The sequence below is a fragment of the Oncorhynchus mykiss genome, chromosome 25 (assembly GCF_057628025.1).
Source record: "Oncorhynchus mykiss isolate SJ-2025 chromosome 25, ASM5762802v1, whole genome shotgun sequence".
NCBI classification, from domain to species: domain Eukaryota; kingdom Metazoa; phylum Chordata; class Actinopteri; order Salmoniformes; family Salmonidae; genus Oncorhynchus; species Oncorhynchus mykiss.
The window spans coordinates 28,833,068-28,861,033 of NC_143046.1; the positions used below are offsets into that span (position 1 = coordinate 28,833,068).

Consider the following 27,966-nt stretch of genomic DNA (forward strand, 5'->3'; position numbering starts at 1 on the left):
CATTGTCTCTGTTTGTGTAACGGTTTTCTTTAGGTGAAGTAGAGGAGGACCAAAATGTGGCGTGGTTATTTAGATTCATGTTTAATGACGAAAAAAAACACGAACAATACAAAAACAATAAACGTAATGTGAAAACCGAAACAGCCTAAACTGGTGCAAACTAACACAGACAGGAACAAGGACAATCACCCACAAACACAGTGAAACCCAGGCTACCTAAATATGGTTCCCAATCAGAGACAATGACTAACACCTGCCTCTGATTGAGAACCATATCAGGCCAGACATAGAAATAGACAAACAAGACATCCAACATAGAATGCCCACCCAGCTCACGTCCTGACCAACACTAAAACAAGGAAAACACACACGAACGATGGTCAGAACGTGACAGTACCCCCCCTCCAAGGTGCGGACTCCGAACGCACAACCTAAACCTATAGGGGAGGGTGTGGGTGGGCATCTGTCCGCGGTGGCGGCTCTGGCGCTGGACGTGGACCCCACTCCATAATAGTCTTAGTCCACCTCCTTAGCGTCCCTAGATAGGCGACCCTCCTTAATGGCAGCTCGGGACAGAGGGGCAGCTCGGGACAGAGGGACAGCTCGGGACAGCTCGGGACAGCTCGGGACAGAGGGGTAGCTCGGGACTGAGGGGTAGCTCGGGACTGAGGGGTAGCTCGGGACTGAGGGATAGCTCGGGACTGAGGGGTAGCTCGGGACTGAGGGGTAGCTCAGCACTGAGAGGAAGCTCAGCACTGAGAGGAAGCTCAGCACTGAGAGGAAGCCCAGGCAGGTAGTTGGCTCTGGCAGATCCCGGCTGACTGGCAGTTCTGGCGGATCCTGGCTGACTGGCGGATCTGGAAGATCCCGGCTGAATGGCGGATCCTGGCTGAATAGCGGATCCTGGCTGACTGGCGGATCTGGAAGATCCTGGCTGAATGGCGGATCCTGGCTGAATAGCGGATCCTGGCTGACTGGCGGATCTGGAAGATCCTGGCTGACTGGCAGCTCTGGCTGCTCCATGCTGACTGGCAGCTCCGGCCGCTCCACGCTGACTGGCAGCTCCGGCTGCTCCACGCTGACTGGCTGCTCCATGCTGACTGGCGGCTCTGGCTGCTCCATGCTGACTGGCGGCTCTGGCTGCTCCATGCTGACTGGCTGCTCCATGCTGACTGGCGGCTCTGGCTGCTCCATGCTGACTGGCGGCTCTGGCTGCTCCATGCTGACTGGCGGCTCTGGCTGCTCCATGCTGACTGGCGGCTCTGGCTGCTCCATACAGACTGGCATCTCTGGCGGCTCCTTGCAGACTGGCAGCTCTGGCGGCTCCTTGCAGACTGGCAGCTCTGGCGGCTCCTTGCAGACTGGCAGCTCCTTGCAGACTGGCAGCTCTATGCAGACTAGAGACTCCGGCAGCGCTGTAGAGACGGAAGGCTCTGGCAGCGCTAAACAGGCGGGAGACTCCGGCAGCGCTGTAGAGGAGGAAGGCTCTGGCAGCTGAACAGGCGAGGCGCACTGTAGGCCTGATGGCGTGGTGCTGGCACTGGTGGTACTGGGCCGAGAACACGCACAGGAAGCCTGGTGCGGGGAGCTGCCACCGGAGGGCTGATGCGTGGAGGTGGTACTGGATAGACCGGACCGTGCAGGCGCACTGGAGCTCTTGAGCACCGAGCCTGCCCAACCTTACCTGGTTGAATGCTCTCGGTCGCCCTGCCAGTGCGGCGAGGTGGAATAGCCCGCACTGGGCTATGCAGGCGAACCGGAGACACCGAGCGCAAGGCTGGTGCCATGTAAGCCGGCCCAAGGAGACGCACTGGAGGCCAGATGCGTAGAGCCGGCTTCATGGCACTTGGCTCGATGCTCACTCTAGCCCGGCCGATACGCGGAGCTGGAATGTACCGCACCGGGCTATGCACCCGCACTGGAGACACCGTGCGCACCACAGCATAACACGGTGCCTGCCCGGTCTCTCTAGCCCCCCGGTAAGCACAGGGAGTTTGCGCAGGTCTCCTACCTGGCGTAGCCATACTCCCTGTGAGCCCCCCCCCAATACATTTTTGGGGCTGACTCCCGGGCTTCCTTGCCAACCGTGTTCCCTCGTATCGCCGGCTCCTCTCTCCGGCTGCCTCTGCTCTCCTAAGTGCCTCCACCTGTTCCCATGGGAGGCGATCTCTTCCAGCCAGTACAGTGCCTTGCGAAAGTATTCGGCCCCCTTGAACTTTGCGACCTTTTGCCACATTTCAGGCTTCAAACATAAAGATATAAAACTGTATTTTTTTGTGAAGAATCAACAACAAGTGGGACACAATCATGAAGTGGAACGACATTTATTGGATATTTCAAACTTTTTTAACAAATCAAAAACTGAAAAATTGGGAATGCAAATTATTCAGCCCCCTTAAGTTAATACTTTGTAGCGCCACCTTTTGCTGTGATTACAGCAGTAAGTCGCTTGGGGTATGTCTCTATCAGTTTTGCACATCGAGAGACTGAAATTTTTTCCCATTCCTCCTTGCAAAACAGCTCGAGCTCAGTGAGGTTGGATGGAGAGCATTTGTGAACAGCAGTTTTCAGTTCTTTCCACAGATTCTCGATTGGATTCAGGTCTGGACTTTGACTTGGCCATTCTAACACCTGGATATGTTTATTTTTGAACCATTCCATTGTAGATTTTGCTTTATGTTTTGGATCATTGTCTTGTTGGAAAACAAATCTCCGTCCCAGTCTCAGGTCTTTTGCAAGACTCCATCAGGTTTTCTTCCAGAATGGTCCTGTATTTGGCTCCATCCATCTTCCCATCAATTTTAACCATCTTCCCTGTCCCTGCTGAAGAAAAGCAGGCCCAAACCATGATGCTGCCACCACCATGTTTGACAGTGGGGATGGTGTGTTCAGCTGTGTTGCTTTTACGCCAAACATAACGTTTTGCATTGTTGCCAAAAAGTTCAATTTTGGTTTCATCTGACCAGAGCACCTTCTTCCACATGTTTGGTGTGTCTCCCAGGTGGCTTGTGGCAAACTTTAAACGACACTTTTTATGGATATCTTTAAGAAATGGCTTTCTTCTTGCCACTCTTCCATAAAGGCCAGATTTGTGCAATATACGACTGATTGTTGTCCTATGGACAGAGTCTCCCACCTCAGCTGTAGATCTCTGCACTTCATCCAGAGTGATCATGGGCCTCTTGGCTGCATCTCTGATCAGTCTTCTCCTTGTATGAGCTGAAAGTTTAGAGGTACGGCTAGGTCTTGGTAGATTTGCAGTGGTCTGATACTCCTTCCATTTCAATATTATCGCTTGCACAGTGCTCCTTGGGATGTTTAAAGCTTGGGAAATCTTTTTGTATCCAAATCCGGCTTTAAACTTCTTCACAACAGTATCTCGGACCTGCCTGGTGTGTTCCTTGTTCTTCATGATGCTCTCTGCGCTTTTAACGGACCTCTGAGACTATCACAGTGCAGGTGCATTTATACGGAGACTTGATTACACACAGGTGGATTGTATTTATCATCATTAGTCATTTAGGTCAACATTGGATCATTCAGAGATCCTCACTGAACTTCTGGAGAGAGTTTGCTGCACTGAAAGTAAAGGGGCTGAATAATTTTGCACGCCCAATCTTTCAGTTTTTGATTTGTTAAAAAAGTTTGAAATATCCAATAAATGTCATTCCACTTCATGATTGTGTCCCACTTGTTGTTGATTCTTCACAAAAAAAATACAGTTTTATATCTTTATGTTTGAAGCCTGAAATGTGGCAAAAGGTCGCAAAGTTCAAGGGGGTCGAAGACTTTCGCAAGGCACTGTATCTCCTCCCAAGTGTAACAACCCATGCCGTCCAAAATGTCCTCCCATGTCCATTCCTCTTTACGCTGCTCCTGCTGCCTTTCACCACGCCGCTTGGTCCTGTTGTGGTGGGTGATTCTGTTACGGTTTTCTTTAGGTGAAGGAGAGTCGGACCAAAATTCAGCGTGGTAATTTAGATTCATCTTTAATAATGATGAAAAAACGAACAATACAAAAACGTAACACCAAAAACCTAACAGCCTAAACTGGTGCAAACTAACACAGACAGGAACAAGGACAATCACCCACAAACACACGGTGAAACCCAGGCTCCCTAAATATGGTTCCCAATCAGAGACAATGACTAACACCTGCCTCTGATTGAGAACCATATCAGGCCAGACAGAAATAGACAAACAAGACATCCAACATAGAATGCCCACCCAGCTCACGTCCTGACCAACACTAAAACAAGGAAAACACACACGAACGATGGTCAGAACGTGACAGTTTGTCTGAAGACTGTAACAAGATGTTAACAAAAAAAGCTAAAACAGGCTTACATTTTGTTTCATGGACATATTCATCTAACAGAAATAAACTATATGTTGCACTGCTGGCCTCTGCAGCTAAGCAGGTTTGGTCCTGGTTGGTACCTCACCTGGATGGAAGAACAGACTCTACTGAAAGGGGTGTTGGAGTGCCAGTAGGGACACTCTTTCCTCTGGTCTAGGGAGATCTCGATACCACAAGGCAGATGTCCAGCTTCCCCATACAATGTAAACCATCTAGAGCAAAAGCACTTTATAAATCCAATCAATGGACAAAAGACGAATACCCATTGAAAACATTACTTGGAAACAGCAAGCTACTGTTGAAGGAAGCGGTGTTGAGCTATTGACTGTGAGGGGTGCATCCCTTAACCCTTCCCCTGATTCCATTTTCAATTTGTAGCCATTCAATTGTCGCTGTGTCTTTGTCCCCCCGTTAGTAATGTATTTTCACACATATAATCTCTTGAAAATTACACAGGGTTTTTTCACAGCCATGCTGCTTCTATGTGTTGTTGGAGATGTGTAATTTTCCTCTGATGTTTTTGAAGGTTAGTATAGAACAATTTGGCCTCCACTGTTTGTCTTTGCCCTTTCTGTCAGAGAGCGGCTGATGTGTCCACCGCTCCACTTTCTAAACGCTCGTTCTTGAACCCCTTCACCTCAACTCCATCAGGAAATGTATGAGGCTTGATTCTTCTATCAAGTTAATACTGGGGGAGCCTCTGAGATTCTCACTACTGGTTAATCGTCTGTCGTCAGTTGTCATTGGCTATCCAAAGTCGTCATCCTATAAAAAAATTGGCCTTAAGATTAAAATGCCATCTCTAGGCCCTTTTCCCCATCTCTTCCTCAGGAAAACACATTGGCCTCCATTAGTTTCCTGAATGTTTACCAGACCATTCCTCATTTAAAGCTGCTGCAAAAACAATAACTGCAATGCCAGCTTGAATGTCCCTACTTTTGTCCCTACTTTCCCATTTCCAGCTTTATAATGGATCACAAGCCAAAGCTAATGAGTAATGGAATTCTCTGTGTGCAGTCTGTTGAAAAAACAGCAAGGCACAAAAAAAAAACTGTTCCGCCCGAAGCTGTAAGTCAAATGCTGACCTTAGTGGCCTAATGGCTCTAAATAGCGTCTGAATGTCGAGTTAGTCCAGAGAAGGGGAGCCTCAGCCCGAGGGGGTAATAGGCAAAGCGCTATCTCTGAACTTGGGACAAGGGGACATGGGGAGAAGCATCGGATGGATTAAAAGGGATGGAGGCCAACTGAGGTGAGCTCACAGATGTGGTCCGCCCGCTACCGCCCGCCACCCCATTCTCTTTCCCTGTGGGAGGCGGTGTGTCAGTAAAGTACCATTACTCATCCTCTAGTGTGGGCATGCGGGGACACTACAATGGCTTCCTAGCAGGACCAGGGCCTTTAATCTACATAGGCCTGAGATTCAAACCCACATTCAGTTAATAACACATGACATCACCAGCTGTGACGGTGCCAAATGGATTAGATAAGTGAACAGAGAAACAGACTTTTTACTTTCCTTCTAGTCGCCAGCAACTGTTAATGAGCCAATGGATAGCAAGTTGACGAAGCACCTCGGTGGGTTTGAGAGCCAGTCAGGGGAGAGAGATGACTTCCTTAAAGACTCTTTAATTGAAAGTCCTCCACCAACAGCTCCCCAGGCGGACCGCAGAGGAAAATGGTTTGACCATAGTCAGTAGAGGTACACAGCATGCTCCACTGGTTTGGAAGATGACGTGAAGAGCTGAGGTAAAATATGAGGGCTTCCAGGAGAGGTCCAAATGTGAAATCTTCATTAGGCAACTCAGTTTCCTCCGGAGATGAGCAAAAGGCACTGAGCCGGAAGTGGGGGAATGATTTACAGGGACCTGACTCCATAATCCATCTCATTTTCCCTCACATTAAGCATTAAAAGCAAGCCCCCTCTCCAGCCAGGTCCTTTTATTCATCAATAAAGAGCTGTGAGTGCCAGTATGCAGATGAGCTGAGCTGAAAACACTGGCTGGGATAGAGAGTGGCTTGCAGGTGCGTAGTCATTGTGTTGGCCCCTAATGCGTCTTATTTCAAATAACACTTGAAACCATGGCATCCAGGCCAAATATGCTTTAATCATTTGCGGCGCAAGAGCTATCAGCTGCAAATGAACACGTTTTATTTGATGGCTTCATCTTCACCCAAATGATTGGTATTTTTTTGAGGTGAGCGGGTTTGACCGCCGTAGTCAGTTTTTGTGGCGTTTTTGTTCTATTCCAGTACTGCAGTTGCCTAGATGTTTGGGGACATTGATGAAAAAGGAGTGAGAGAAAAGGAACGCCGCTCTTCCCCCATCTGAAGGCATTGTCTGTGTCATTGGGCTTTCAAAGTGTTTTATCAGTAGAGCGCAAAATGGCTGTGTGAAATTTGCTGTGCAGGCTTTATGGAATTGGAGGCGGAAAAACTCCATTCATCTCAAGATATCTGGCCCAGGGGCGTAGGATTTCACCAATCTTTTACTTGCTTGCTATGTATTTCTTAGTTAAATGAAAGGAGCCTATTGATGTGGATCTTTTGGGGCTTCAGTCCAGGAAGGGGTATATCATAGCTCTCTGTCTATTTCACTTCCTACTGATATGAGGAGACTTTGAAGTTAGGCTCTTTCCGGTAATGTGTAAAAGTGCTGTGTTACTGTAAGTGTACCTACCCATGTATAATGCAACAACTTTCCTCCTGTCATTAACGTTGATGGGATTTTCATAAATAGAAGGACAGAGCGGATGTCAGTTCTATTATTATGTTCTCTGTCTGCATACAGTTGGTTTATGTAGGCTACATACAAACAGCTAGGTTGCATATAGCTAGGTTGCATATAGTAAAAGCCTAACAATAGTCTAGAAAAATAAACAATCTTTTGACTTGTTTGTTGTAAATCAATTCAACAGTACTGCCACACAAAATATGTATGCAATCAACTATAAGAATAGGTATAGGCCTAGCTGTCAGTTGGTGAGAGATGGACCAGGACTAGGATTGGACTGCGAGCAGAGTTTACTTTTCACCAGGTGACAGTAACTGTCAACTGTTGAGGAGTGCTGTGCCAAGCCTGTTCGCTTGGGAAGGGAATGATGACTTAAGCACTAGAGAAAACTGTCTAAAAAGTACCTGAGTCACCAATAGTTCGGTCATGAATAACCCATGTGGAAAATGCCTCTCATTTCTTATCTGCGACGAATAGGAAATAGGCAAGACATACCCTGCAGTATTAAACAGTGTTTCCCTTACAATTGCTGAGGCGGGTCAGGCCCCCTTCGTGAAACAGTGTTGTCAGTATTTTTGCTCTGTACTGTTATGGGCCTACCACAAAGGCAGACACAAGGCTTCTTATTTATAGACTGCAGTTATAGCCTTCAATGGATCACCACAGTTTTTGTCTGAAAATCAATGGCTTGATTGCATTTGTTTTTCTTTCCTTTTAACCTTCGGTAATTTCATTGCTCAAATGAAATTCCATCCGGACCCTAAATATCATTCATTCCCGAAATGTCACTGTGAAACTCGGGGGAGGTGCGGGAGGAGGGAGCTGGCGGGCAGTGGTGGCTCCCATGAAGCAATGTTTCTGTCAACATAACTCAGCGCACACTTAGCCCTCTGCTACAGCCGCCGAACATTCAACACCAGTTATCTCAAGGACCTCAATGTAAAAGCAGAAGGCTCTGAGCAGGAATTGAAGGGAGGAGGAGGGGAGAGGGAGGAAGAGGGGAGGGGGGATAGGAGGAGGGGGATGGGAGAAGAGGAGAGGATAGGAGACGTGAGGAGGAGAGTAGGAGGAGGAAAGGCGTAAGAAAGGAGAAGAGGAAAGGGGGAGGAGGAGGAGAGGATAGGAGGAGGAGAAGATAGGAGGAGGGGATTGGGAGGGGGCGGTAGGAGAGGAAGGAGGAGAGGAGAGGAGAGGGAAGGAGGAGAGGACATGAGGAGGAGGGAGGGAAGGAGGAGAGGACATGAGGAGGAGTGAGGAGAGGAGAGGAGAGGAGAGGAGAGGAGAGGAGAGGAGAGGAGAGGAGAGGAGAGGAGAGGAGAGGAGAGGAGAGGAGAGGAGAAGTAGATGATAGGTAGAGGGGGGACAGGAGGAGGAGAGGATAGGAGGAGGGGAGGAGAGGATAGGAAGAGGGGGACGGGAGGAGGAGAGGGGAGGAGAGGATAGGAAGAGGAGAGGACATGAGGAGGAGGGAGGGAAGGAGGAGAGGACATGAGGAGGAGTGAGGAGAGGAGAGGAGAGGAGAGGAGAGGAGAGGAGAGGAGAGGAGAGGAGAGGAGAGGAGAGGAGAGGAGAGGAGAGGAGAAGTAGATGATAGGTAGAGGGGGGACAGGAGGAGGAGAGGATAGGAGGAGGGGAGGAGAGGATAGGAAGAGGGGGGACGGGAGGAGGAGGAGAGGGGAGGAGAAGGGGAGGAGAGGATAGGAAGAGGGGAGGAGAGGAGAGGGGGAGGAAGGGAGGAGGGGGCAGCGGAGGAGGAAAGGACATGAGGAGGAGAGGAGAGGATAGGATAGGAGGAAGGGGGAGGGAGGAGGAGGAGAGGATAGGAGGAGGGGAGGAGAGGATAGGAGGAGGGGAGGAAGGGGGAGGAGAGGATAGGAGGAGGGGAGGAGGAGGAGGGGATGAGGGGATGAGGGGGGAGGAGAGGCCGTGAGGAGGAGGGTGGGAGAGCAGGAGGAGAGGAGGAGTGGAGGAGGAGAGGAGGGGAGGATAGTAGCAGGTGGGGAGTAGAGGAACAGGAGAGGAGGAGGAGGGGAGGAAGAGAGGAGGAAGGGACAGATGACCTGTGATTTGTGGAGAGAATAGTGCCCATGAAATTTGTGAACATCACGCCTTTAGTGGCAGCCAGCACAATGCCATATACTTCACAGCAAGGACAAGGTCAGCACACAGCCCTCCTCTCTGTCTCCTCTTATGCACTGCTAGCTCGGCCCAGGCATCAAGTTGTGACAGTGTGGGTGGGCTGTCATGATAATGGAGCCGGCTCTATTCAAATTGAACCTGACAGCCATGATGGGAGGAAAGGCTCATGAAAGGAAACAGAAGACAGAGACTTTAAATATGATACGATAATAACCACTGTGTGTGCATGTGTGAACCGTATATTAAGATACAGTCTTTCAATGGTGGTAATTGCCTCTTCTGTAAGGGATACTATTCTGCTTGATAGATGTGGTACTGACAGACAATTTTTCACTGCGTTTCACCAGCCAAGGGAAGAAGAAAAATGTTACAGACGGTACTCATGACTACTGCTATTTTGAGCATAATGTCATAGTCTCCACACCAACACAGTCCTATATTGATGTCTCGTATTGCTTATATGGTAACATTATCATTGTCCTGTATTATAAAGGGCTGTATTATTAAGGGCTGTATTATAAAGGGCTGTATTATAAAGGGCTGTATTATAAAGGGCTGTATTATAAAGGGCTGTATTATAAAGGGCTGTATTATAAAGTCCTGTATTATTAAGGGCTGTATTATAAAGGGCTGTATTATAAAGGGCTGTATTATAAAGGGCTGTATTATAAAGGGCTGTATTATAAAGGGCTGTATTATAAAGGGCTGTACTATAAAGTCCTGTATTATAAAGGGCTGTATTATAAAGGGCTGTATTATTAAGGGCTGTATTATTAAGGGCTGTATTATTAAGGGCTGTATTATTAAGGGCTGTATTATTAAGGGCTGTATTATTAAGGGCTGTATTATTAAGGGCTGTATTATAAAGGGCTGTATTATAAAGGGCTGTATTATAAAGGGCTGTATTATAAAGGGCTGTATTATTAAGGGCTGTATTATTAAGGGCTGTATTATTAAGGGCTGTATTATTAAGGGCTGTATTATTAAGGGCTGTATTATTAAGGGCTGTATTATAAAGTCCGGTATTATTAAGGGCTGTATTATAAAGGGCTGTATTATAAAGGGCTGTATTATAAAGTGCTGTATTATTAAGGGCTGTATTATAAAGGGCTGTATTATAAAGGGCTGTATTATAAAGTGCTGTATTATAAAGGGCTGTATTATAAAGGGCTGTATTATAAAGTGCTGTATTATTAAGGGCTGTATTATAAAGTCCTGTATTATTAAGGGCTGTATTATAAAGGGCTGTATTATAAAGGGCTGTATTATAAAGTGCTGTATTATTAAGGGCTGTATTATTAAGGGCTGTATTATTAAGGGCTGTATTATAAAGTCCTGTATTATTAAGGGCTGTATTATAAAGGGCTGTATTATAAAGGGCTGTATTATAAAGGGCTGTATTATAAAGGGCTGTATTATAAAGGGCTGTATTATTAAGGGCTGTATTATTAAGGGCTGTATTATAAAGGGCTGTATTATAAAGGGCTGTATTATAAAGGGCTGTATTATAAAGGGCTGTATTATAAAGGGCTGTATTATAAAGGGCTGTATTATAAAGGGCTGTATTATAAAGGGCTGTATTATTAAGGGCTGTATTATTAAGGGCTGTATTATTAAGGGCTGTATTATTAAGGGCTGTATTATTAAGGGCTGTATTATTAAGGGCTGTATTATTAAGGGCTGTATTATTAAGGGCTGTATTATTAAGGGCTGTATTATTAAGGGCTGTATTATTAAGGGCTGTATTATTAAGGGCTGTATTATAAAGTGCTGTATTATTAAGGGCTGTATTATAAAGGGCTGTATTATAAAGGGCTGTATTATAAAGGGCTGTATTATAAAGGGCTGTATTATAAAGTCCTGTATTATTAAGGGCTGTATTATTAAGGGCTGTATTATAAAGGGCTGTATTATTAAGGGCTGTATTATTAAGGGCTGTATTATAAAGTCCTGTATTATTAAGGGCTGTATTATAAAGGGCTGTATTATAAAGTCCTGTATTATTAAGGGCTGTATTATTAAGGGCTGTATTATAAAGTCCTGTATTATTAAGGGCTGTATTATTAAGGGCTGTATTATTAAGGGCTGTATTATTAAGGGCTGTATTATTAAGGGCTGTATTATAAAGGGCTGTATTATTAAGGGCTGTATTATAAAGTCCTGTATTATTAAGGGCTGTATTATAAAGGGCTGTATTATAAAGGGCTGTATTATAAAGGGCTGTATTATAAAGTCCTGTATTATAAAGTCCTGTATTATAAAGTGCTGGTGCATAAGAATAGTTATATGAAACTTCTCCACAATGATAATAACACAATGGAGATTCTGGATTTAGATGTCAGAACCAAACATCATCTAGCCATTTAGTTTTTCTCCATACTAGATCAGTTTACTTGGAAGGATAGGGCTGTTCCATCATAGCAGTAGGACCACATGGATGTGAGGCAGTCCAGTGGTGACAAAGTCTCTTTCAGGCTCTCTCTCTCTATATATCTACAGAGATCCTATAGAGATCCCTGTCTTGACTTATTAACCACTGATTCAACTTTTAGTTTATCTTCAAACTCCTAACTCCATCTCAGCTCCCCTACGTGTGTTGTGCCTTCTGAAAGTCTCCTCCAGGACAATGACAAAACACACCTCCAGCCTGTGTAAGGGCTATTTGACCAAGAATGCACACAATCACCCGACCTCAACCCAATTGAGATGGTTTGGGATGAGTTGGACTGCAGAGTGAAGGAAAAGCAGCCAACAAGTGCTCAGCATATGTGGGAACTCCTTTAAGACTGTTGGAAAAGCTTTCCAGGTGAAGCTGGTTGAGAGAATGCCAAAAGTGTGCAAAGCTGTCATCAAGACTGTCACGGTCGCCGTAAGGAGGAGACCAAGGCGCAGCGTGGTAAACGTACATTCTATTTAATTAACGAAATAACACTGAACAAAGCTAATATGAGTAGTGCAGACAGGCAACTAAACATAGAATAAGAACCCACAAATACCCTAGACAAAATGGCTACCTAAATATGGTCCCCAATCAGAGACAATGATAAACAGCTGCCAAAAACCCATAGGCAATACAACAACTAACATACCCACCCTAGTCACACCCTGACCTAACCAAAATAATAAAGAAAACAAAGATAAGATTGTTATCCAAAGAAATTCCCCTGTCCTTGTCCTTGCCGATGACAAGCATACCCATAACATGATGCAGCCACCACCATGCTTGAAAATAGGAAGAGTGGTATTCAGTGATGTACCCCAAACATAACACTTTGTATTCAGGACAAAAAGTACATTTCCTTGCCATGTTTGTTGCAGTATTACTTAAGTGCCATGTTGAAAACAGGATGCATGTTTTGGAATATTTTTTATTCTGTAAATTATTCTTCCTTCTTTTCACTCTGTCATGTAGGTTAGCATTGTGGAGTAACTACAATGTTGTTGATCCATCCTCAGTTTTCTCCTATCACAACTATTAAACTCTGTAATTGTTTCAAAATCACCATTGCCTTTGGTGAAATCCCTGGAGTGGTTTCCTTCCTCTCTGGACACCGAGTTAGAAAGGATGCCTGTATCTTTGTAGTGACTGGGTGTATTGATACACCATCCAAATCGAATTAATAACTTCACCATGCTCAAAGGGATGTTTAGTTCCCTTCTTTGCAAGGCATTAGAAAACCTCCCTGGTATTTGTGCTTGAATCTGTGCTTGAAATTCACTGCTCGACTGAGGAACCTTCCAGATAATTTGATGTGTGGGGTACAGAGACGAGGTAGTCATTCAAATATCATGTTAAACACTATTATTGAACACATAGCGAGTCCATGCAACTTACTATTTTACTTGTTAAGCACATTTTTACTCCTGAACTTATTTGGGCTTGCTATAACAAAGGGGTTGAATACTTATTGACTCATTCATTTGTACTTCATTTGAATTATTATTTTTTATTTTATGTTTTTTTTTAACGTATTTTTTGACATTATGGGATATTGTGTGTAGATCAGTGACACTAAATCTAAATTTAATACATTTTAAATTCCAGCTGTGACACAACAAAACATGGAAAAATGGGTGTGAATACTTTACTTTCTGAAGGCACTGTGTGTGTTTGTACACCATATTTTCCCCAACCCCAAACGGGTCCTAGGTTGATATATCTCTAATAAATCATGTAGTGGGTAGGCTATAGTATCAACCTAACAGAGACAACAATCTACCACAGTCAACAGAGAACCCATTAGGGGTAGTGTGGAGTGTGATTAAGATCACATAGAGAGTCTTATACAGTGGATTCACACTCCTCTCCTTTTCCAATGTGTCCATCGGGGTGTGAAATGGTGTGACCCACAGAGTAATTAACCTGTATGACCTCTTTAAGATGAACTCAACCTGACTGACTTGTTCAACACTAGACCAACAGTGGTAATAAACAGAGGAGGGAACCCTTCCATTGATTTGATGCAGAGGTTTGGCCGGGCAAAGTCATAAAAAAAATGCAATTCCATTTCACAGCTTTACAGTACGTGTAAATGTACCCGACGAGTAGCGACTTTGCCAATGTCATGGGTTTTGTGCGTTACCTTTCTAAGAATGCTTGAATAACCCAGCAGCCATTTAGTTCAGTTTTAAATCATGTTGAAGCAGCAGTGTAGGTTATTGCAGCATTACAGATGGACTGGAGAAAGGAGAGTGAGGAAAGAGAGTTTATTTATTCACACAGCTCTCAAACTTGATTTGATGTAAACCCATTTGGCTTGACCAAATGGTACGGGGCTGCGGTGCATGTATAACAAGCTTAATGAGTTGATGATGCTGTTGTGTCAAGAAGGCACTTGAAAAGTAGTTCAACACTAATTCAATGGTCATGTTTATGGTCCTTGGAAACAAAGATGGATAATCTTAAGGTTCATTAGCACAGGGGGTCGTCATAACTATTCAGTAACAGCCGTAACATTTGTGGCTGCTGTTTCATAACTGGAAAGAAGGGGCTTAAAGTTGAGCTATCAGCAGGAGTTGCTTGAAAACATGCTGCTAGATACAGTGGATACATCCCAAATGACACCCTATTCCCTACATAATGCACGTCTTTTGACCAGAGACCTATGGATGCACTATGTAGGGAATAGGGTGCCATTTGGGGTGCTGGCTTTATCTCTGCATCACCCTGGGTGTACAGATACACTACAGACTGGGTTCATTGCCTGATAAGATGACCTACAAGCCATCAAAGCACTTAGCCCCCCCAAAGATCCCGCCAGCTCTTTGACGTGTGAGGCCAAAGCCTTCACGCTTGACTGTGTACATGTACAGAATTCAAAATGTCTCCCTCCCATTTGGAAGAGGCAGTGCAATGCTGTGTGGCAGAGTAGCTTCAGCAGCAGATCCCGACTCTCCCCTGTGCGCATTCAAGGTGATCCTGGAGGCATGTGGTGAAGAAAGATGCACCGCAGCACGCAGAAGGAATAGGGAAGACACACACACACATAATCTCACACACAATCACAATCTACCTGCCGAATGCATAGTGCCAAATGTAAAGTTTAGTGGAGGAGGAATAATGGTCTGGGGATGTTGGTTGGTCCCTTGGTTCATGTGAAGGGAAATCTTAACGCTACAGCATCCAATGACCTTCTAGACGATTCTGTGCTTCCAACTTTGTGGCAGCACTTGGTGAAGGTCCTTTCCTGTGTCAGCATGACAATGCCCCCGTGTACAAAGCAAGGTCCATACAGAAATGGTTTGTTGAGATCGGTGTGGAATAACTTGCCTGGCCTGCACAGAGCCATGACTTCAACCCCATCGAACACCTTTGGGATGAATTGCAACGCCGAATGCGAGCCAAGCCTAATTGCCCAACATCAGTGTCCGACCTCATTAATGCTCTGTGGCTGAATGGAAACAAGTCCCTGCAGCAATGTTCCAGCATCTAGTGGAAAGCCTTCCCAGAAGAGTGGAGGCTGTTATAGCAGCAAAGGGGGGGACCAACTCCATATTAACGCCTGTGATTTTGGAATGAGATGTTGGACGAGTAGCTATCCACATGCTTTTGGTCATGTAGTGTACTTGTACTCACTTATTGTTTTAAGCATATGTTTTTGAATGATGTAGCCTGAGTTTATACAGTACATTTGTCAAGGCCCAATAGTTATTTGGCATGACAACAAGTTGGCTAACAAAGTAAATAGATTTCCTTTTACCAAAAGGAAATAGATACCATCACACATGCATACAGACCACAAACAAAATATATATGATTTAATTACGCTCTACTACTTTACCCTAAGATAAGGATCTCATTCCCTTATTACCATAATTACCCAGAGTATACCTGCAGTTAGATAAAGATACACTCTGCCATCTTAAATCTTGAATAGACAAGTGCTTCCTTCCTAGTTCTAATATCAAATCAATCAAGCAAAATTACTTTAAATCTATTTTTTTAATCAGCAGCCTGTCACATGGTGCAGTAATACTAGTGTGTGTAGAGTTATGGCTCATCCAGGCCTAGCTAGTGTACAGACCACTGCTGTGAGGCTGGGGCCTGCCATGGGACCATTGGCGGGGGCTGGACTAAGTGAGAGTGACAGCAGGCTCTGCCGGTGCTTCAGCTCTCGTTTCACACAGCCGTCTTAATGGGAAGAGCTGGGCCAGAGCTGCTGCTGCCTGCCTGCTGCTCCTCTCTCTACTCCTCTCTCTCTTTATCTCTCTTTTTTCTCTAATTTCCTCTCTTTTTATCTATTTATCTCTGTTTATCTCTCATTTTCTCTCTTCATCTCACCTTTTCTCTATTTTTCTCTCTTTATCTCTGAAGCAAGGTTGCTCTGTCTACCTATATTCTGCCATCTGATCAGGAATCACAGGCAAGAAGAGCACTGGAGCACTCATTGTGTGTAGCGTGTGTGTGTGTGTAAATGTTGATTGGTTGGTGTGTGTGTGTGTGTGTGTGTGTGTGTGTGTGTGATCTACTACAACAAAGGGCCAGGTGCCCATGTCTCCCTGCTGTCTGTGTGGTGGTCGGTGTTATTTGTTGTTGTTATTGTTGTTGCCTCTGCATAATAGCCTGCTAATCACCACAACCCTCCTGACAGGACTGATTCAATCAAGTCAGCACTCCACGTCACCCGACCCCCATCACAAGCCATTTCATGCTACCGAACGTTTACTAAGCTTATCTGAATGAGCGCACAACAATTTCCAGTGACAAAATGCTTCATTATCCGGGCGGAGGGGAAGTGACAGGGGGGTTAACAGTGTGGATGATGAATTGACGTTGTGTTGTGAACGAAGTCACTTCAGCATGGTGTCCTATCCAAAGTGACAAGCAACTCTGTCTCCTCGAATTGTGACTAAACTCTGAGGCCCCTTCCTGGTGGAGGGAATAGGGCAACAGGTGGGCTGCCTGAGTGATTTTTGCTGTAGTGCCTCTCACCCAGCTCTCTCTGCCACATGTCCTGTGATCCACCTAAGCAAGGGATGGATGCATTGACTTCCCCGGCCCTCTTCCTACTGCTCCTTGAGAGGGTGCACAGATGGGCTATTTTAAAATGCTTCACACCGTTTCTAGTCAGCTAAACGCTCAGGTGCAGAGGGCGATGGGATGGATGGTGGGCGGTGGGGGAGTGGCGACAGGAGGTAAAAACAATGTGACATCCAGTCTTTAGGGGAAAGGTGAGATATAGAGGGGCTTTTGAAGTGTGCTTCCTCTACTCTTCTCTCTCTCTCTCTCTCTCTATATATATATATATCTCTCTTAATACATGTATATATATCTCTCTCTCTCTCTCTCTCTCTCTCTCTCTCTCTCTCTCTCTATATATATATATATATATATATATATATATATATATATCTGTATATATACATATTTATCTCTCTCTATATATCTCTATCTCTCTCTTTCCTCTTGTTTTTCCTCCTTTCCTCCTGTCTTTCCTCCTGTCATCCCTCCTGTTTTCCCTCCTGTCTATCCTCCTGTCTATCCTCCTGTATTTCCTCCTGTCTGTCCTCCTGTCTATCCTCCTGTCTTTCCTCCTGTCTATCCTCCTGTCTTCCCTCCTGTCTGTCCTCCTGTCTATCCTCCTGTCTATCCTCCTGTCTTTCCTCCTGTCTATCCTCCTGTATGCCCTCCTGTCTTCCCTCCTGTCTATCCTCCTATCCTCCTGTCTTTCCTCATCCTCCTGTCTATCCTCCTGTCTATCCTCCTGTCTTTCCTCCTGTCTTCCCTCCTGTCTTTCCTTCTGTCTATCCTCCTGTCTATCCTCCTGTATTTCCTCCTGTCTGTCCTCCTGTCTTTCCTCCTGTCTATCCTCCTGTCTGTCCTCCTGTATTTCCTCCTGTCTGTCCTCCTGTCTTTCCTCCTGTCTGTCCTCCTGTCTGTCCTCCTGTATTTCCTCCTGTCTGCCCTCCTGTCTTTCCTCCTGTCTATCCTCCTGTCTATCCTCCTGTCTTTCCTCCTATATTTCCTCCTATATTTCCTCCTGTCTGCCCTCCTGTCTATCCTCCTGTCTTTCCTCCTGTCTTTCCTCCTGTCTTTCCTCCTGTCTTCCCTCCTGTCCGCCCTCCTGTCTATCCTCCTGTCTTTCCTCCTGTATTTCCTCATCCTCCTGTCTATCCTCCTGTCTTTCCTCCTGTATTTACTCCTGTCTGCCCTCCTGTCTATCCTCCTGTCTACCCTCCTGTCTTTCCTCCTGTCTTTCCTCCTGTCTACCCTCCTGTCCTCCCTCCTGTCTATCCTCCTGTCTTTCCTCCTGTCTTTCCTCCTGTCTTTCCTCCTGTCTTCCCTCCCGTCTTCCCTCCAGTCTTTCCTCCTGTATTTCCTCATCCTCCTGTCTATCCTCCTGTCTTTCCTCCTGTCTTCCCTCCCGTCTTCCCTCCAGTCTTTCCCCCTGTCTATCCTCCTGTCTATCCTCCTGTATTTCCTCCTGTCTGTCCTCCTGTCTGTCCTCCTGTCTTTCCTCCTGTCTATCCTCCTGTCTGTCCCCTTGTCTTTCCTCCTGTCTATCCTCCTGTCTTTCCTCCTGTATTTACTCCTGTCTTCCCTCCTGTCTATCCTCCTGTCTACCCTCCTGTCTTTCCTCCTGTCTATCCTCCTGTCTTTCCTCCTTTCTATCCTCCTTTCTTTCCTCCTGTCTTTCCTCCTGTCTGTCCTCTTGTCTTTCCTCCTGTCTTCCCTCCTGTATTTCCTCTTGTCTATCCTCCTGTCTGTCCTCTTGTCTTTCCTCCTGTCTGCCCTCCTGTATTTCCTCTTGTCTTTCCTCCTGTCTTCCCTCCTGTATTTCCTCTTGTCTATCCTCCTGTCTTTCCTCCTGTCTTTCCTCCTGTCTGTCCTCTTGTCTTTCCTCCTGTCTTTCCTCCTGTCTTTCCTCCTTTCTTTCCTACTGTCTATCCTCTTGTCTTTCCTCCTGTCTTTCCTCCTTTCTTTCCTACTGTCTATCCTCCTGTCTGCGTTCTTGTCTATCCTCCTGTTTTTCCTCTTTTCTTTCCTACTGTCTATCCTCTTGTCTATCTTCCCTCTTTCCTTTACTTCTCACCTCTGTCCTTATCACTTCATCGATGTCAGATGATTATTTCAGATATGAATACATATTCTTTGATTAAATATGTTATTAAAGAGAGATTTAATTTGTTCAGATGAAATGTAAAAAATAGCTGTTCTGGGGGCGGTTATTTTTGGGAGATTGGAAAATGAAAGCTTCCTTTTCACTTGTCACTCAGAGTTAAGTACAACCAGTGTGTGGTAGCTCATCTTGATTTCTCTCTCTGTCTTTTGAGAGGATCTCTGCTGCCAGATAGCTGAGGTATGAAACGTTCAGACAAGTCAAACCAGGTCTCCAATCATGGCAAATAATAGAACGCAAAGTGTGAGAAGTCAGAGAGGAAGACGATGAATCTGAACAGAAACCCTGTATTCCTCTGCCTAAAACTATAATGTGAATTATGAATGCTAGCTACAGCTCTGGAAATAGCTCTCTCCCCTTTTTTCTGCCGGGCTGCTAGCTGCCAGCTGTGCATTAAACTTTTATGGGTCTGTTTTGAACTCCTTGAGAGTGCACTACATTTTTTCGCTCACCTCTGCACTTTCTTCCCCACACTGATTTATTAGAGAGCTCGACACACCTTTACACAGAGCTAGTAGCTGCCAAACCTCCCTAAAAGTCTATCTCTTATCTCCCTCTTAGCCTATTCCAGTCCTTTAACCCCCAAACCTTCCAGTAGGGGCCAAATCAAATGGGATTTATGCAGTTATCGATGTGTGTAAAGGTCAAGAGTCTCGTGCAATGGGCGAGTAAGGAGAGGGCTCCTGTTGACATGGCTATCAGACCTGGGGCCGGGGTCGGAGTGCTCCACAGGCCAGCGCTATGTCATCGTCTGGGGGAGTAATGAAATCTCAGGGCTGGCTCGGCCAGGGGACCACGCTGATTGGCATTCGGCCCTTGTCCACCTCTCTGTTTCCTATTGGCAGCCAGGGCTCAGTGTTCAGCTCCCCAGCAGCCACTGTGACGAGGGGACAGCGTGCTGGCTGCTGATAAGAAACACCCTACAATAGGATGATGGGACTGGTGGAGTCAGTCTCTCTCTATCTCAATTTCAGTTTCAATTGAATTTATTTACATGCCAAGTTCAATTACTTAATTAAATTGTCAAAGTATACATTTAACAACAAATGGTGGGACCAACAGCAATAAGGCATCAATAATAGTAGTAGTAGTGGAAATGTGATTACCATTGCAGCAGCTTCAACAGCAATATACATGGGACTAATACTAATAATACATTAAAGCAATAGCAGTAGACCAGTCTCAACCTGACTGAGAAGCCACATGAAAGCCAAACCAAAACCAAAATGGGAAATATTATTGACATGACATTGCACTTTTCACTGGCTGGCCCTCAAGTTGTGGCAGGAGGGCACATATTTGGCTGCCAAAACTGCACATTTAGGCTTTCCCCAAATAAATATTAGATTTTTTTCTTTTATAATTTCAAATTCTTTGTGCTAAATAATAATTTTAATAATAATATTTTTTTTTCTCTTAGGTCTGAGTATTTGTCACAGTGTAATAGGAAATGCAGCTCTGTCTTCCTCTCCCCTGGAGCAGAGTGAGCACAGCCTGTCCTCTCTGGGCAGCCAAGTTTGTCTGTGACGACCAGTTTCTATAGCCAGACTGTCCTCTCTGGGCAGCCAAGTTTGTCTGTGACGACCAGTTTCTATAGCTAGATTGTCCTTTCTGGGCAGCCAGGTTTGTCTGTGACGACCAGTTTCTATAGCCAGACTGTCCTCTCTGGGCAGCCAAGTTTGTCTGTGACAACCAGTTTCTATAGCCAGACTGTCCTCTCTGGGCAGCCAGGTTTGTCTGTGACAACCAGTTTCTATAGCCAGACTGTCCTCTTTGGGCAGCCAGGTTTGTCTGTGACAACCAGTTTCTATAGCCAGACTGTCCTCTCTGGGCAGCCAGGTTTGTCTGTGACAACCAGTTTCTATAGCCAGACTGTCCTCTCTGGGCAGCGAAGTTTGTCTGTGACAACCAGTTTCTATAGCCAGACTGCCCTCTCTGGGCAGCCAAGTTTGTCTGTGACAGCCAGTTTCTATAGCCAGACAGTCCTCTCTGGGCAGCCAGGTTTGTCTGTGATGACCGGTCTCTATAGCCAGACTGTCCTCTCTGGGCAGCCAAGTTTGTCTGTGACAACCAGTCTCTATAGCCAGACTGTCCTCTCTGGGCAGCTTGGTTTGTCTGTAACGACCGGTCTCTATAGCCAGACTGTCCTTTCTGGGCAGCTTGATTTGTCTGTGACGACCTGTTGCATCACCCAACTTCTGTTGAGATTCAATTGGCAGACAGATAGCCTAACATGCTCCTGCAAAATGTCTTGATAATCTTGGGAATTCATTTTTCCGTCGATGATAGCAAGCTGTCCAAGCTCTGAGAAAGCAAAGCAGCCCCAAACTTTGATTCTCCCTCCACCACACTTTACAGTTGGGATGAGGTGCTGTGCCTTTTTTTCTCCACACATAGTGTTGTGTGTTCCTTCCAAACAACTCAAATGTAGTTTAATCTGTCCACATAATATTTAGCAAGTAGCGCTGTGGAACATCTTAGTGCACTTTTGCAAACTTCAGACGTGCAGCAATGTTGTTTTTGGACAGCAGTGACTTCTTCCATGGTGTCCTCCCATGAACACCATTCTTGTTTAGTGTTTTACGTATCGTAGACTCGTCAACAGAGATGTTAGCACGTTCCAGAGATTTCTGTAAGTCTTTAGCTGACACTAGGATTATTCTTAACCTCATTGAGCATTCTGCACTGTGCTCTTGCTGTCGTCTTTGCAGGACGGCTACTCCTAGGGAGTCTCTTTTGTTTGAGACATGGTTCACGTCAGGCAATGCTTCTTGTGAATAGCAAACTCACATTTTTAGAGTGTTTTTTATAAGGCAGGGCAGCTCTAACCAACATCTCCAATCTCATCTCATTGATTGGACTCCAGGTTAGCTGACACCTGACTCCAATTAACTTTTGGAAAAGTAATTAGCCTAGGGGTTCACATACATTTTCCAACCTACACTGTGAATGTTTAAATGATGTATTCAATATAGAGAAGAAAAATACAATCATTTGTGTGTTATTAGTTCAAGCACACTGTGTTTGTCTATTTTTGTGACTAAGATGAAGATCAGATACATTTTATGACTCATTCATGCAGAAATCCAGGTAATTCCAAAGGGTTCACATACTTTTTCTTGCCACTGTACCTGTGGCGCTGGTGTTTAGAATGAGGTATGTATCGTTTTTGTGTGCTCTAGGCTAACGGTGTCTAGGTGGAAATTGTATTCGTGGTCCTTTTTTGGAACACCATTATATTTGTCTTACTGAGATTCACTGTCAGGGCCCAGGTCTGACAGAATCTGGGCAGAAGATCTAGTGCTACCGTAGGCCCTCCTTGGTTGGGGAGAGAAGCACCAGATCATCAGCAAACAGTAGACACCTAGTAGGGTGAGGCCAGGTGCTGCAGACTTTTCTAGTGCCCTCGCCAATTAGTTTTAGAACCAAGGTTTTTTGGTCTTTCTTTATTGTTACTATTTTCTACATTGTAGAATAATAGTGACGACATCAAAACTATGAAATAACACATATGGAATCATGTAGTAACCAAAAAAGTCTTAAACAAAAATAAATATGTTTATATTTGAGATTCTTCATATAATCACCCTTTGCCTTAATGACAGCTTTGCACACTCTTGGCATTCTCTCAACCAGCATCAACTGGAATGCTTTTCCAACAGTCTTGAGGGAGTTTCCACATATGCTGAGCACTTGTTGGCTGCTTTTCCTTCACTCTGCTGTCCGACTCTTCCTAAACCATCTCAATTGGCTAAGGTCGGAGGATTGTGGAGGCCAGGTAATTTGATGCTGCACTCCATCACTCTCTTTCTTGGTAAAATAGACCTTACACAGCCTGGAGGTGTAAACCAGATGGGATGGCGTATCTCTGCAGAATGCTGTGGTAGCCATGCTGGTTAAGTGTGCCTTGAATTCTAAATAAATCACAGACAGTGTCATCAGTAAAGCACCCCCACACCCTAACACCTGCTCCTCCATGCTTTACGGTGGGATATACACATACGGAGATCATCCGTTCACTCACAAAGACAAAAATCTCCAATTTGGACTCCAGACCAAATGTCAAATTTCCACCGGTCTAATGTCCATTGCTCGTGTTTCTTGGCCCAAGCAAGTCTCTTCTTCTTATTGGTGTCCTTTAGAAGTGGTTTCTTTGCAGAAATTCAACCATGAAGGCCTGATTCACACAGTCTCCTCTGAAAAGTTGATGTGTATGTTACTTGAACTCTGTGAAGCATTTATTTGGGCTGCAATTTCTGAGGCTGGTAACTCTAATGAACTTATCCTCTGAGCAGAGGTAACTTAGGGTCTTCCATTCCTGTGGCGGTCCTCATGAGCCAGTTTCATCATAGTGCTTGATGTTTTTTGCAACTGCACTTAAAGAAACTTTAAAAGTTCTCATCATTTTCCGTATTGACTGACCTTAATGTCTTAAAGTAATGATGGACTGTCATTTCTCTTTGCTTATTTGAGCTGTTCTTGCCATAATATGGACTTGGTCTTTTACCAAATAGGTCTATCTTTTCTATACCACACCTACCTTGTCAAAACACAACTGATTGGCACAAACGCATTAAGAGGGAACAAAAATTCCACAAATTAACTTTTAACACACTTGTTAATTGAAATGCATTCCAGGTGACCTCATGAAGCTGGTTGAGAGAATGCCAAGCGTGTGCAAAGCTGTCTTCAAGGCAAAGGGTGGCAATTTGAAGAATCTCAAGTATAAAATATATTTTGATTTGTTTCACACTTTTTGGTTACTACATGATTCCATATGTGTTATTTCATAGTTCTGATGTCTTCACTATTATTCTACAATGTAGAAAATATTAAAAATAAAGAAAAACCCTTGAATGAGTAGGTGTTCTAAAACTTTTGACCGGTAGTGTATGTTGAAGAGGGTGGGGCTTAAGCTTCATCCCTGTCTCACCCCCTGGCCCTGTGGAAAGAAATATGTGTGTTATTTGGCTATTTTAACCGCACACTTGTTGTTTATGTACATGGATTTTATAATGCCGTATATTTTTTTTCCCAGCGCCACTTTCCATCAATTTGTATAGCAGGCCCTCATGCCATTGAGCTTTTTAGAAATCAACAAAGCATGAGAAGACTTTGCCTTTGTTTTGGTTTGTTTGTTTGTCAATTAGGGTGTGCAGGGTGATTACGTAGTTTGTCGTGCGGTAATTTGGTAAAAAGCCAATTTGACATTTACTTAGTACATTGTTTTCACTGAGGAAATTTTCCTAAGGTTGCTGTTGACGCATATCCCACGGTAGTTATTGGGGTCAAAATTTGTGGATTGGGGTGATTAGTCCTTGGTTCCAAATATTGGGGAACATGCAAGAGCTGAGGATGATGGTAAAGAGTTTATGTAATTGGAATTTGTCGTCTAAATATGTGACCGACCAACTCAAATCGGTGTTATATAGCATTTTTTATTTTATTTTTTATTTTTTTACATTGGATAAAAGTAAACTCAGAGCTACAAAATGGTATATCATACACTACAGTTGAGGAATAAGGGGAAGTTATTCTGCTTAGAAAGTTGATAAACTTGTAAACTCACTTTTGAGAAAATGGTCTTTGAATATTTTTGTACTACTACTGGAAAGCCCTTCTTTGTCTACACCCATTCAGCATTGTTCACACCCTCTTAAGCTTTACCCCCACCCATCTCTTTAAGGGTTAATCCGAGTGTTCTGTATTAACAGCAATCAAGCATCCGCCTAACTTGCTAGCTACTTCCAGACACAAATGAGATAACAGCTCACTGAACATTACTCACCCTAGCAGAGCTGGTTAGGCTGTTATGTTATCCAGAGCGTTGGGGACTGCAACTGTGCTGTCAGATTGTCTGTTTGTAAATTCAGAGTGTAGGTCCTCTTGGTGTGGGTTCTCTTGGTGCAGGTAATTTGGGAGGGTCTCTTGCAGGTCTGGTAGGGTGTCTCGCTGGTCTGGGCGGGGTGTCCGTTGCTCTGTGGCTCCTGTGTGAGGTGCTGGGGCTACGGTTGAGGGTGATGTCCTTCACGGTCCTGTCAAAAGTTAGGATTGCTGCCTTGTGGATGAGGACCTTGTCGTAAAGGCCAGGGTGGAGTGGTGGGCCAGGTAGACATTTGGTTTTGAATGCTTGCATTCACCCACTGCATGGTGGTCACCCGTTGTATGGTGGTCACCCGCTGTATGGTGGTCACCCGCTGTATGGTGGTCACCCGCTGCATGGTGGTCACCCGCTGTATGGTGGTCACCCGCTGTATGGTGGTCACCCGTTGTATGGTGGTCACCCGCTGTATGGTGGTCACCCGCTGCATGGGGGTCAGCTGCTGTATGGTGGCAGGGTGAAAGTATTTTTGTGGTAGCAGGGTGGAGATAACCACTTGTGCGTTGGGAAAGTGGAAGAAACTTTTTCAATCACTACATTGAGTGCTGTTGCCACCCTTTCCTGCTGGGCCCTCAGGTCATTTGTGCCTGTGTGAATTATGATGTGGCTAGGGGATCCTGTGTTGTCTCTCCTATCGTGGTGTTGTGGTCCGGGTCTGAGGTGGGCTGTTCTGCTGGCTTGTCTGGGGGATTGTCCTGCTCTCTGTCACACCTCAGCTTTCTCACCTCTTCATTCAGTGCCATGTGTGCCTCTTTAAGGGGGGGGGGGGGGGGTTGTTGTTGTGCTGGTCTGTGGAACTCTCTTGCCATTGTTAGACTCAAGAGTTTTCACACCTCTCACTTCAAACTTCAGTGCTGATTGAAGTTGCAGCCAGGTCAGTTTCTTTCCTAGCAACTTGGTAGTTTAGGAGCCTTGTTTATTAAGCTTTATGTAACGCAGTTACCTAGAGATTATTGTATCTTCTGCAGGTTTTGGTTTGTTCAAAGTTTTTTTTTGTTGATAGTCCATGCTAGTGATAGTCCATTCAGGTAATTTTGTCCAAAATCAAGGTCTCTCTCTCTCGCTCTCTCGTTCTCTATCTCTGTCACTCTCTCACCCTCCTCACTTCCCTCCATAGGTCCCTCCTCCGAGGAGAGAAGGAGAGCACCATTGGACACCAGCGACTGGCCCACCTCTGGGAAGAGACGTGTTGACCCAATTCCACAGAGACGCTGAATCTGCAGCTACGTCAATCACGTCTTCACCACTGGGTAATTTATCACTAGTGACCGATTTCATTTCTTTGGTGGTGGAGAGATTGTAGATCTAGGTTCAAAGATGAGATCGCTGTTCTGTGTTGTTTTCCCTCCATAGTTCTAAGTAATATCCTCTCATGATGTTTAGAGAGAGACCGAGACATAATGCATAGCCATAATATGACATTTGAAATGTCTCTATTCCTTTGAAACTTTTGTGAGTGTAATGTTTACTGTCATTTTTTGTTGTTGTTTATTTCACTTTTGTTTGTTACCTATTTCACTTGCTTAGGCAATGTTAACATATGTTTCATATGCCAATGAAGCCAATTGAATTGGGGAGAGAGAAAGAGTGAGAGAGAGGGAGATAGAGGGAGATAGATAGAGAGAGAGGGAGGGAGAGGGAGATAGAGAGGGACACAAATTTCTTCACACAGGGTCGTGGGGTGAGACAGGGATGCAGCTTAAGCCCCACCCTCTTCAACATATATATCAATGAATTGGCGCAGGCACAAGAAAAGTCTGCAGCACCCGGCCTCACCCTACTAGAATCCGAAGTCAAATGTCTGCTGTTTGCTGATGATCTGGTGCTTCTGTCACCAACCAAGGAGGGCCTACAGCAGCACCTAGATCTTATGCACAGATTCTGTCAGACCTGGGCCCTGACAGTAAATCTCAGTAAGAACAAAATAATGGTGTTCCAAAAAAGGTCCAGTCACCAGGACCACAAATACAAATTCCATCTAGACACGGTTGCCCTAGAGCACACAAAAAACTATACATACCTCGGCCTAAACATCAGCGCCACAGGTAACTTCCACAAAGCTGTGAACGATCTGAGAGACAAGGCAAGAAGGGCATTCTATGCCATCTAAAGGAACATAAATTTCAACATACCAATTAGGATTTGGCTAAAAATACTTGAATCAGTCATAGAGCCCATTGCCCTTTATGGTTATGAGGTCTGGGGTCCGCTCACCAACCAAGACTTCACAAAATGGGACAAACACCAAATTGAGACTCTGCACGCAGAATTATGCAAAAATATCCTCCGTGTACAACGTAGAACACCAAATAATGCATGCAGAGCAGAATTTGGCCGATACCCACTAATTATCAAAATCCAGAAAAGAGCCGTTAAATTCTATAACCACCTAAAAGGAAGCGATTCCCAAACCTTCCATAACAAAGCCATCACCTACAGAGAGATGAACCTGGAGAAGAGTCCCCTAAGCAAGCTGGTCCTGGGCCACTGTTCACAAACACAAACACACCCTACAGAGCCCCAGGACAGCAGCAAAATTAGACCCAACCAAATCATGAGAAAACAAAAATATAATTATTTGACACATTGGAAACAATTAACAAAAAAACAGAGCAAACTAGAATGCTATTTGGCCCTACACAGAGAGTACACAGCGGCAGAATACCTGACCACTGTGACTGACTCAAAATTAAGGAAAGCTTTGACTATGTACAGACTCAGTGTCACGGTTTTCTTTATGTGATGGAGAGTCGGACCAAAATGCGGCGTGGTAAGTGTCCATGGTAAATCTTTAATAAAGAAAATACTGACATTGCATACAAAACAATAAACAAATGACGACCGTGAAGCTAACAAATTAGACCTGTGCTGACACAAGCCACTAACATAGACAATCACCCACAAACAAACAGTGCAACCCAGGCTACCTAAGTATGATTCTCAATCAGAGACAACTAATGACACCTGCCTCTGATTGAGAACCATACTAGGCCAAAACATAGAAATAGACAAACTAGACATGTAACATAGAATGCCCACCCAGCTCACACCCTGACCAACCAAAACATAGAAACATACAAAGCAAACTATGGTCAGGGTGTGACAGTACAGTACCCCCCCCCCCCCCCCCCTCAAGGTGCGGACTCCGGCCGCAAAACCTGAACCTATAGGGGAGGGTCTGGGTGGGCATCTGTCCGCGGTGGCGGCTCTGGTGCTGGACGTGGCCCCCACTTCA

At 45.0% G+C, this 27,966-nt stretch overlaps 1 long non-coding RNA gene across 1 annotated transcript in view; it reads left to right on the forward strand.

The window, feature by feature from the left end:
- The window catches only part of LOC149971606 (uncharacterized), a 53,708-nt gene extending 26,425 nt beyond the window's left edge, over window positions 1-27,283 (forward strand). Inside the window, exon 2 of the long non-coding RNA XR_016491624.1 lies at window positions 25,849-27,283. This is a non-coding gene — a long non-coding RNA (uncharacterized LOC149971606). The remainder of the gene's footprint in view (window positions 1-25,848) is intronic.
- The last annotated feature ends 683 nt before the right edge of the window (window positions 27,284-27,966 follow it).